Source organism: Pseudophryne corroboree, chromosome 2 (assembly GCF_028390025.1).
Source record: "Pseudophryne corroboree isolate aPseCor3 chromosome 2, aPseCor3.hap2, whole genome shotgun sequence".
NCBI classification, from domain to species: Eukaryota; Metazoa; Chordata; class Amphibia; order Anura; family Myobatrachidae; genus Pseudophryne; species Pseudophryne corroboree.
Genome location: NC_086445.1, coordinates 457,745,309 through 457,757,971, shown reverse-complemented (window position 1 = coordinate 457,757,971; position 12,663 = coordinate 457,745,309). Strand labels below are relative to the sequence as shown.

The following is a 12,663-nucleotide window of genomic DNA, read 5'->3' as shown; positions in this document are numbered from 1 at the left end:
CGATGGGTCCAAGAGAAGCCACAGTGCAACAGTATTGAAAGTGTGTACGCTGGACATTCACGGGCATAGTGGCATGTACAGTAGCACACGGTTGGGTGCTGACAGTTGGCTATGCCTGTTCACACCTGCGCAAACCTTTGCTGGTCTGTACTGACAGCCTGAAGTTATGTCATTCTGTATGCAGGAAAGAGGGGAGAGAGTGCCCTCGTGCCAACGAAGAATAGTAAGATGCACTGCTCCAGTTATCATTTAATCCCTGGTGATAACTGTACATAAATTGGAAGTACCAAACTGTAGATTGCGGAGTGGAGATCACTGAAAGGAAAATGTGCTGATAGATCAATTACAGCTTAAAGTTTAATAGAAACTGCAAAGTGCATTGACAGGATAGAAATCCCTGTATATATAGGGACGGAAGAAAAGTTGATTGATCGCAGACAACCATAGATGCTCCTGTGTTGTGTGCATGAAAATAAATGTGTATAGCCCATATGCACAGTTGTACGTATGTTTGCGGTCTGCCTGCCTGTATGCTTGTTTAGCTACTATAATTGCTATACTTGCTGCAAATGATGCACCTGGAAACCGCTTCTGTCTAACTCTGTGTAGCCCTAAGTACACACACCATTACTGAACTATGTTCGTGTTAAAATATCCCTTTACAGGCCCGTTATGCCTCTTCCTTTCCAAGTGGAGATGCAATTGAAATGCCAGAGCATAAACAGTGTGGAAAAAGTCTGGTACACAAACAGGTGTACACTGAAGAGTGCCAAGAGTGTTTGGGGGGGATTTGCACTTCCTCTGATGGAATGTAGAATGAGTGTGTAGCTACATTTTTGGTCAGCTGTGCTGTGGGTACTCCTTGCCACAGGAAATAGATGGATATAATCAGCAAATAAAGCTATTTATGGCATAAACACAGTTATGTGTAGTAAGTGTTTATGAAATAGTGTGGAGTGAAGTCTGGGTGCATAGACTATAATATAAAGTTTGTCAGATGTAAGCATAAGAACTTTGAGTACAAGGTACTTTATAGGTCAAGTAACAGTTAAAAAGGTCAATCTTCAAATGCATTAAATTTGTACAGGTTGAGTAACCCTTATCCAAAATCACACATTTTTGGTTCCCCTACTGAGAAAATCACACACACACACACACACACACACACACACACACACACACACACACACACACACACACACACACACACACATATACTCAACCTATATTTAGCAGAAATAAAAAATGAATGTTACTATCAACCAGTTACAAAGTGTAATTTTATTTTTTGAAGTATTAATGTTGTATCTAGACTGCGACAACCTTATATTTCATGGAGTCTATTGGTAGATTTAATTTTGAGTTCCCAACTGGATCCACTAGAAAATGTACAATACACACTGTCAGGTACATGGTAGGATGCAGTCAAAGATTAGTTCGATATTGGCAAGAATGTTGTGCAATTACTGTATGTAGCCTGGGACAGAAAATGTCTTTAAAATAATGTCCAGCTGTTAAGGTGGTTAGTACTCACATCTGGAAAGTTAGATCCAGTGGAAAAACACGGACTAGCAGGTGAATCTGTAGCACTTCTCCATGCAAAGTAAGATGTGCAGTTTAGAACAGACCAAGGGGGCCATTCTGACCCGTTCACTCTCTGCTTTTTAGTGCAGCCGAGCGAACGGGTACCCACTGCGCATGCTGGACGTCCCCGCATGTCATTGTGAATGATCATAGCTGTGCTAAATGATCACAGCTACAATCATCTCAGAATGAGGGCCCAAGTCTTCCAAGCCCCAGGGAGTCTGTTGATGAGGACCCAGCCGTGATGTGCTCATGTGAAGCCAGTTGATGTGATAGGGCTTGTGTAAATTTCTTGTTTTGCTCTGGGGTAGAATAGATACATGGGCGGTAAGTGATGCTGTACTTATCAGGCAGTCTCAGTTGCCAGTGTTCAAAGGATTGTTAGAGGTCTATCGTCTTTCGTATATGTTTTATTTCAGTTGCATTCATTCAGAATATTGTTGAACAATGCAGTTGGTCAGGTAGGCCCTATTTTAATTTTGCGTATCATCTCACAAGACCAGCATCCCTACATTAGGGAATCGCAAGGCAATGTCAGAGCTATGAATAATGCTGATGGTATTATTTCACAAATCACCACTCTCTATGCTAAGTGTTTGCAAATTAAAATTTCAGCCTTACCATTAATTCCTTTCATAAACACTTTCCAGTTTCTAACATGATAGACAGTAATGATTAGTTGATGAAAATTGAGAAGACAATACGATATGATACTGCAGTCACTACAATTCAGGATTCTATAACCCTCCCAACACACAAACTCAAACACACCTGTTACAGAGTTTTACTTTAAAATACAGATGTTATAAGTTATCTCCATTATTACCATATGTAGTGTTAATATTTGCTCAAGGTGTGAAGGTTAAAGCCATACCAGGTTATTGCTTTAGCAGACAAAGTAAGCTGCAAGACAGAAAGTTAGGACGTTTCTATGTGAAAACACAATGTGCAGCCTTTCAAAAGTTGCATTAAATTGCAATGCATGTTCCTAAATAATAACCTACTGTAGGTATCTTGCTGAAATAACACACTGGGAGAGATCAGCTAATAAACTGCTGAAGGTAGCTACAATATAAATTGTAAGTTGAACTTTTTTATTATTTTTACAACACTATTGTATTGTGTGTCCTTTTGTTTTTAGGTTGGGAGCAAGATATAATTTTATTTTGGCACCCCTAAATTGCTAAATGCTGCCCCCTCAGGGGCAGCTGGACTTACCCGCCACACCACGTACATGACAAAGAAGGTAATTCAGACCTGATCGCTAGGGTGCATTTTTTGCATCCCTGCGATCAGGTAGTCGCCGCCTACAGGGGGAGGGGAAATCACTGTGTATGTGTGCGTTCGGATGTGTTGGAGAGACTGCACAAACTAATTTTGTGCAGTCTCTGCAGAGTCTAGGACTTACTCTTCCAGTGCGATGATCGGGGCTGGAGCTGGCGTCAGAAACCCTCCCTCCAAACACATGGTCCCGCGTGTGTTTTTCTGGGCACACCTCAAAATCGGTCAGTTGCCACCCACATACTCTGTCAATCTCCTTGCGTTGCCAGTGCGATTGGATTTTTTGCACCATCCCGTCACTGTGGACCATCACGCCTATGCATTGCGGTGCATACGCATGCGCAGTTCAGACCTGATCGCCCATTGTGCAAAAACACACAGCAGCGATCAGGTCTGAATCGGCCCCAGAGTTAGATATATATATTTATATAGATATACCTTTCTATGTATCAAGCTAGGGGGGCTGTGTGCTACGAATGGGGGAGAGAAAGGATGAAGGAGTTGAGAGGGAAGAGGTTAGGATCATATGAAGTGGGAGGTGAAAAGGGTGCAGGGCTGGTCCCAGAGGAGGGACTAGCTCACAGTAGCTGGCCACACACTGTAGGGTCTGGAGCTGGGTGCAGGACGGCCTTGGAGCCGGATGGAGAAGGGCTGTGGGGATGGAGGAAGCGGAGCAGGCGAAAAGGGTATTAGCTCCATCCTGACACTGCCATGGTAATGCTAGATGGTGGTCATACTGTGCCTCTCAAGCTAGTACATTGACAGGCGCATCTCAAATATTTTGGGGGATGAGCAGCCCCTTTCATTCTGACACCTTTGCCTGGTTGATCATCTGGAGAGGGATCATACGTAATTGGAAAGATCAGATATAAAGGTAATATGTTGAGTTCAAGTGATTTTAAAGCAAGCCCAATACTGTAGGAGACCAGTGCACAAAAAGAGATATACAGACTATACAGTATGTACTAATTTATACGCCATAAGGGCTAATAGAATTTATATTGAGGGTGTTTTTCTATGTACTGTACCACTCTTTGGTTTGTCATATTTCTATTGCATGTTACTGTACTAGAAATAGAATCTAGCAGATGCATTGAGGAGTCCAATCATTAAGATTCCTAAGAATATACTTTATTACATATCTACTACAGGTTGAGTATCCCTTATCCAAAATGCTTGGGACCAGAGGTATTTTGGATATGGGATTTTTCCGTATTTTGGAATAATTGCATACCATAATGAGATATCATGGTGATGGGACCTAAATCTAAGCACAGAATGCATTTATGTTTCATATACACCTTATACACACAGCCTGAAGGTCATTTTAGCCATTATTTTTTATAACTTTGTACATTAAACAAAGTGTGTGTACATTCACACAATTCATTTATGTTTCATATACACCTTATACACACAGCCTGAAGGTCATTTAAAACAATATTTTTAATAACTTTGTGTATTAAACAAAGTTTGTGTACATGGAGCCATCAAAAAACAAAGGTTTCACTATCACACTCTTACTCAAAAAAGTCCATATTTCGGAATATTCCGTATTTCGGAATATTTGGATATGGGATACTCAACCTGTATTACCAAAGGGTCACCTTTCCTGATTATACTATACAGTATGTATCTCTACTCTTCAAGCTCCTGTTTCACATACTTTGGAACCAGTGCGATGAGATATTATGTTAGATAAGCACTACATTCATTATTTTTTGGTACACTACGCTTTGTGAGATACCATTCTAAGGGATCATTCAAATTAGTTGCGATAATCTCGCAGGTGCGAGTCATCGCAGCAGTGGCTGCTCTTTACGGCTGCCAGAACTCACACAAAAGTGCTCACCACCCCATAGTCTGAGCAATTATGTGTAAAGTGTGGCTCATTTCAGCTCACGAATAGTGCGAGATTGGGTGCAGTTGCCAGAGATGAAACGCAGTGGCAACAGCACATCGCACCCTTTGCGGTTAATTGGACAAACCCGTAAATGTCTCTAAACTTCATGATCATGCTACAGTATATGCATATCTCACATGATCCGGACTTCTGGAAAAGCTCAGACATTGAACACTTCTTTTTACTTATTTCTGATAAGCAAATAATGTTATGCAATACACAGTTTTTTGTTAAATATACACACTATGTTGGTGCTCCTTGTTTTTCTGTCATAATGCATAATTGATTTATTGCCATTTATTTCCCTTTATAATGCACTTATGAACTACAGTAGCAGTAAACGTACCTGGTTTATACTGTATGTCTTACTATCACATCACTGTATGAATTATAAAACCTGTGTATACTCTTTATTAACTGTCTTTGTATGAGTGAGCCAGTATGGAGTGTTCTCAAATACCTGTTGAAGGAAAATCTCTCAGAAACATATAACATAAGGACACTGAGTTAGGTGGACCATACATAAACACCGCAATTCCCATATACTCCAATCCACAATCAAAAATGGTGATTGGCGGCTATCAAAGATTGGCGACCTGTAGGGGAATCTAGGAAATTCTCCATGTTAAAATTCCCTGATTCACCAATCCTGATATTTTTTTCGTCAGAATTGGCATATCTGGGAAATTTCCTGAATCCCTGACCCCAGCAGAATAGAGAACTAAATATGGTTTGTCTTGTAAATGATTGCCACATTAAAAATATGGGCATTCTCCCATGAAGTCCCGCACCTCTGGCTTCTCACACCTTGTTACATTGCATTTGTGATGGCTGCATTTTAAGGATGTCCTTATGTCCTTATGATGAGTTCACATTTATATATCTGACTTTTCCATCTCTCCCTGGCAACACTTTCCACACCCCATGATAGTTTGTATGCCCCCCCTTACCAACTGATATAGTATGTAGTATTTAAGATAATCATTTTCAAGACCTGCAAGTTCATTATGCTCACCATGTTTATTGTTTTTTTGTTTGTTTTACTCTTGCTGTAATACTAAACCTCTGTACTATGTTTTTGATGCTTGCAAATCGACTTTGAATCATGCTGAAGAAAAGTGCTATATAAATAAAAGTATTATAATAATAATGATGAGACCCATGAAGTAGAGCAGGAGAGGGAAAAAAATGGAGAAAAATCAGGGTTATCCCATAATGGAGTAAGTGGAGAAGGGTTGCAGAACAATTGTACAATATGTACTGAGGTTCCAAACGGAACAGGTAAAGCAAATAACTGGGTAAGTAGAACAGACTACAGGCTGGAGGCAAGGGGAGTTACATAGAAGTGAGGGCAAGGAAGCCACTTTACAAGTCGACATTTACAAGTCCATCTAATGTGGGTGATTATCAGAAGCAAACCATGCAACAGCTTGACTAAGGTGGGGAGCTAAATAATACATCTGAATATCCAGGAAACCATGACCACCATTTGTTGTTGCCCTACGTAAGTTGGCAAAGCTAGCTGTTCTAGTAATTTTATCCCTCCAGGCAAATTGTCCAAACCAGGTATGGATCTAGGTTTCACTTTTGTAGTTCACTTTTCTATACAGTTGGCCCACATGTTTATGACACAACACCATAATGCTGGGTAACATTAAGAAAGTGCAGTTTGTTGTGAATATTCATCCTACTGACTTAACTGCGATTATGCAAGTGTGGTGCTCCTGAAGGTATTAGGCATATCTCCAGCACAGAGCTAGTAGTCCCGTGTTAGTCATTTATCTAACAAACTCACATGGTTTGAAATAAAAGATCATCACAAGATAGTTCTTGGTGGAAAATTATAATTTATCTGACCACAAGTTACTCAACTGAAGGTCCAAGGGATTAAAAATACAAAAGTGTTCAAGATATCACTCCCGAAATCATTGGATAAAAAACCCAGACACTTGCTCCTATCTAGAACCTGAGAAAAATGATGCCGAATAAAATCTATATGTAGTCAGCCCCATTAACTGTGGCATGACCTCTTGAAAATAACTTACAGTAGCCTCCTTTATTGGGATAATCATAGAAATGTATTTTATAACAACTTAATTTTGTGACGACAACATGACCTAATTTGAGTGATACAGTACTGTATGTTGACCAAAGGTCCATTAATTTCTCCAAGAAACATCTGCAGTATTGAAAGCTTTTAATTTTAGTTTCCATGGTGTCAGTTGCAGATCTAGTTGTGTATTTTACCTCTGAAAGTACCTGTCCATTTCTCTATATACTGTAGGTGAGCCCAGTCAAAAAATTTGAGTGGCTTAAAACCAGATCAATATTGCTTCAAAGCACCTTTAAATGCCAAAACGTGAAGTCACTTCCTAAGCCAAAAGCTTCTGCATTTGGTAACTTTGGGCATTAGCTTAGAAGGTTTGTATATCACCAATATATTGTATTACACATTTTGCTCTTATTGAGAGCAGGCATCTTTGCTTACCCACATATCCGTAGCTAGTGAAAGTGGATATTCATTAAGATGAAAGTGGGTATAGTCACATTTTTCTTCTTTATTTTTGTTATTGTGGGAAGTACCAGCATTTATCTTCTATAAAACCTTCTCTTGTTCAGAGTCAACATGTCAACTAACTCCTTGCTCACATCTGCTATGCACCTACCAACTTGTAGGCATCTGCCAATAATTGGGAGGCATCTACAGTAAAATGATGTTTGCTCAGTTTTCTTGAAATTTATAATGATTAATAATTTGTCCAGGTCACAATGTAATGTCTATCAGGCACTGCAAGGCCTTATAGAACCAAGTTGTGGCAGATATATTAAGCATGGAAAAGTGATAAAGCGGTGATAAATGCAAGGTGATAACGCACCAGCCAATCAGCTCAAAACTGTTAATTTACATATTGGCGCTGATTGGCTTGTGCCTGATCACCTTGCATTTATCACTGCTTTATCACTTCTCCAGGCTTAATACATCTGCCCCCAAATTACATAGTGAAATCAGTAAGAGAACATGTGATTAATGCCAGCTTGGGAAAACACAATCCTGAGGGAATAAAAAATTTCACATTCTTGGGCTCAGCACCGTTATGATCAACGCTTCAGAATTGTACATTCAATTCTTAACAAAATAATGCACATTTTGATGACCACACAACGCTATTTAAAAGGCGCTAGAAATGCACACCTGTAAATACACAGACACATGTGTGGGCCAGTGGTCACTTCAGCATTAATACCCCAGAGAGTCACAATGACTACATGTGGTATTATATAGTGAGCTGTGCTGTCTGATGTATCGCAGTCTGTCTGACAGTGTTTTGCATGTTCTATGAATAAAAATGTATCTATTTTTCTAAGAGCAATAACATTTTATTAAAACTTGCTTCTACTGAATGGAGCAATGAGGCAAATTAATACACAAGGCTATAACACACTGTAATGTCATTATGTATTTTATGACAAGGTTTACAGAAAGTCCACAGAGAACCTGGCCTTGAAAAAAATGAAATGAGCTTTATGCAGTGGTGCCCTGCCTCATTGGCTTCTTGTACAGGCTGCATAAAGCTTGATGCAAAAGACATACAAAGCCTATAAAGCTCCATTTAAACAGATTCTACTACAGAACCTTCCAGAACAGCAGCCTAAACTGGAACTAAACAGTGCCATCTGCTGCAAAAAACAGGTAAGCGAAAGGAATAATAGTTTATATTATTAGCACTCTGACATAAAGCATGGCGAGTTATGCATTGCTCTATTGTCAGGATAAGATGTACTGTGTCACAAGAAATAAGGTGATAAATACAGCTTACTTACAACTTATCATATAGTCATTTGTCACTGTTACTTTGTATTAAGAAATGTTCTGCTAAAAAAGAATAGGGTTGTTCCAGATAATTTTCATTTTCAGATATTTTCATTCAGTTTTAAGTTTTTAGACAGAAATTAATGAACTAACTTTAGAAATTTGAAGTTATGGCAGTGATTAAAATAGTGCAATAAATCGTACAGACAAATAAACTAATAATAATAATTATTATTATTATTATTATTATTATTATTATTAATAATAATAATAATAATAATAAGAAGAAGAAGAAGAAGAAGATTAACAATAAGAATAAGAATAAGAATAATAATAAACAGAGGTAAAAGTATATTACATGTCCTACACAATAAAGTCATTAATTAAGCATAATACCCACCCCAACACCATACACGCATGCACACACGCACGCACACATACGTTTTCATAAATGTAATAAATGGAATAATAATTAAAAAAGTGAGACTACAGTTTCAAACGCCCAATGTCATTGAGTTACAGGCTGGCAGAACGAGATCTTCTGCTTTAAAAAGCTTTCAACACTGTAAAATTGGAGTAAAGTGAGACTTTAGATCCATGAACTTCCCAATGCTTTGTAGGTATTTCTAGCAGTAATGAGTTTAAGGAATGCTGCTTAATCCTTTCTATGCCTCCGGATAATATCAAATGACATCTGCCAGACATCTAACAATTCCGTAAATCCCAATAACAGCTATAAACAGCATCACTGCTTTAAAAAGAAAAAAAAGAGAGAGAAAATGCAGGCAATAGCTCCAAGCTCCAAAGCTGTTTTTAAACCTATTCCCTGCCTGCAGCACAAGATACCTTAGTGAGCAAAATCCCCTGGGAAAGATATCAAAGCCAGCAATTTTCAGAACTGTCTGCATGATAAGCAAATTTGAACTGACAGAGGCCCCCCAGGGGCTGCACGAGTAATGCGGCTGGTGTCCACTGGGGATAATTCTGCGTTTTATTTCTTACATGGACATAGTATAGTGCTTCTTCATTGTAATCTTCTTGGAGAGCTGTTCCTGTTTCTGCAGATGACAAACTGTGCATGTGTCCCAATTAAAGAACATATGGGATATAAATGGAATACATTTGTTTCAGGATGTTTTAGTTTGTCCATTTAGTTATACTGTCATATGCAACATAATTGTTTATCCCAAAGAAGACAGCTATTTAAATGTATAAATATTAAAACTTCAAGCTGAATTTTATGTAAATGTATCAGGCCAGTGTTCAGCTTTGGCGCGGAATGTAAACGGAAAGTTAATGAATTACTGCTAGCGTATGACGCTAATTATTACTGACAGCCAGTATGATTTCCGTCAATACTATTAAACTAACCAGAAAGCAGTCTTCATGTGCCTCGTGTTTGTAGAGTCGCAGACATTTGCTCACAGGAGACCTGGCTGAAGAGCAGGGGAAACACTGAAGTGAAAAGGACCAGCAGTTCATTCTAGTTTATTCTCTTTATATAGCTCCTCTGGACAGGAAATCAATATCAGGTTAGGCTGACATTTCACTTCTAAGCTCAGCATCTGGTCATTATCTTTTAACCATTTCAGTTGTTAAATCATTCGGGCATTTGTGCATGGGTATAGAGTATGCCCATTCATTTTAAATGATTCCTTATTTTGTACTTACTGTATATGTTTATTTCACTTCTTTTAATTTATATGTAATACAATTTGTAAATTAAATAGATAAAACTAAAAGTGAGTAATCTCCTAAAGGTCTATTTACAGAAATCTATATGTGAAATGTTATTTTTATTGTAATATTTGAGTGATTTATAGGTTAATTTCCTAATCACCGAATACATTAAAGGCAAACTGACCTTGGAAGCCACCAAAAGTAGACTCAATTGTACAGTACATTCACCCCAGTTTGATTTTTTTTTAATTACTTTTCAGTGTATGAGACAAGGCCTGAGCTTAATGGGATGATTCATTGTAAAGTTGTTTCCATGAACTAAATGGTTACACTAGAAAGTATGTGAAAAGCTACACTGTACTGTACACCTAGTGTGTTTACCATTTGTAGCCAATTGGGCTAGTTGTAGTATACTCTTAAGGGCCGTATTTACGGCCCGATTTGGGGAGAGCACAGCACACATCTCTCCCCCCGCTCAGCACAGCGCGTTGTGTGCTGAGCGTGCGGGGGGAGACGGGGGGCCGCTCATTTCACCCAGCGGGTGAAATGAGCGACCTGCTATAATGAGCCTGCATGCAGGCCAATCTAGCACCGGCGATAGCGATGCGCGGGGCTGCGCACCGCTATCGCTGCGGGGGTACACACGGAGTGATCATTGCTTAAAATCTAAGCAATCTAGTCAGATTGCTTAGATTTTTAAGCAGCAATTGCTCCGCGAGTACCCCCTTTACATGTGGAGTTGTTATTTGTCAGGTGAATTCCAAATGATTATCTTTTTTCCCATGCCCCCACAGCATCCCACAGTGTTAATTATTTCCCCCCCAGCATCAATGGTGTTTCTCAAGTATTAATTAGTCTACTAACGTATTTATTATTGCAAATATTAAAATCTTATTTTCTATATTCAGCATAATCACACAGTGGGCCTAATTCAGTTCCTGTTATGCACACCAGTGCCTGCAGGAAAGTACTAGTGTCAGAACTGTTATGCACTCCAGTGTCTGCAGGAATGTACTGGTGTTTGAACTGTTATGCAAAACAAATGGACTCACAGACAAACTGGGGAATATGACATAACGTACACAGAAGGTGATAGGGTAACAAAATACACACACAGTGAACAGAGAAGCCCAGAGGCTAAGGAACTGGGTATCTCCCTTGTATTAGAACTGCTCAGATGTAAAAAGCAAGATGTTGTGTTTTAATACGTAGAGAACCCGAAATGCTGTTGCTAAGGGCAACAGCAAAACCCTAAAGGGTTACCAACGGGTGTGGCAGTAAACTCCTTGGTCAGAGATGGAATGATAGACACAAGGAGAGCCTCCACAATCCTGATTCTCACTTGCAGTGCACAGGTTTAAGCTTACTGCCACTAAACTGACCCCTGACACCTAGCACAGTGAGACAGGATTAGACAGGCAAGTGTTAGAATACAGCCGCAAACTTGCTAAGTTCACAGAGTAATAACAGAACCCCAGCAAGCTAAACGACTGACTCCAGTCTTACTGCTAGGTCTGGATTGGCAGAGTGTAATACCAAATCCCCAGGCCTATTTGCAGTAAGCAACAAACAAATACAAAGCTACACAGTACTGGCTAACTTTCATGAACTGACTAACCAACAGAGATTCAGCAGCATCTGCTTACCCTGAAAAGAGGCCTTATAAAGCAGGTGCTGTCCACGCCCCACTCAGACCTCACAGACTGTGAGCACAAAAACCAGCACCGGATCCCCTGCCGTGCACAGAGCCTATAACCACTGCACAGCAAAAGACCCGAACCGGAGTATCAGCTGCGCTCAGGTTACTCCACTAGCACTTGTCTCCCGGTTGCCATGACGACGTGGCAGCACAGGGCAGGAGACCCTAACAGTACCCCCCCTCTGACGAGGGGTCAAAGAACCCCTACCACCGGGTTTATCGGGGAACTGCGAGAAGAAAGAGCGTATCAGTCTGGGGGCATGAAGATCACAACTGCGCACCCACGACCGCTCCTCCGGGCCATACCCCTTCCAGTGCACCAAAAATGACAGCCGACCCCGAACCACCTTGGAGTCAAGAATCCTTTCAACAACAAACTCCCTCTGGCCACGTATCAGAAGAGGGGAAGGTCTTCCACTGGAAGAAGGATTACTAATCGCCCGTTTTAAAAGGGAACAATGAAATGTTTTATTGATACCCAAAGAACGGGGCAGATCTAACTGAAATGCCACCGGATTGATAACCCTGGTGATCTTATAAGGGCCGATGAACCGGGGCCCTAACTTATGAGATGGCTGTCTCAACTTCAAATTCTTGGTAGACAACCAGACGAAGTCTCCTAATTTGAAGCTGCAGGGTCTTTTCCGCTTATCAAAAACCCTTTTGGTCACTAATGACACAGATACAAGGGCTTTCTTCACTTTC

General features: G+C 40.0%; 1 protein-coding gene across 10 annotated transcripts in view; it reads right to left on the bottom strand.

Annotated features, from left to right (window-relative positions):
* AUTS2 (activator of transcription and developmental regulator AUTS2) overlaps window positions 1-12,663 on the bottom strand; it is a 1,933,147-nt gene that overhangs the window by 1,268,247 nt on the left and 652,237 nt on the right. The window contains exon 1 of one of the 10 annotated variants that reach the window (XM_063953756.1): window positions 9,951-10,031. The exons of the other annotated variants lie outside the window; for them this stretch is intronic. The gene's annotated coding sequence lies outside the window, so the exon portion shown is untranslated. Of the gene's footprint in view, window positions 1-9,950; window positions 10,032-12,663 lie in introns of those variants that run through there. 10 annotated transcript variants of the gene reach the window in all.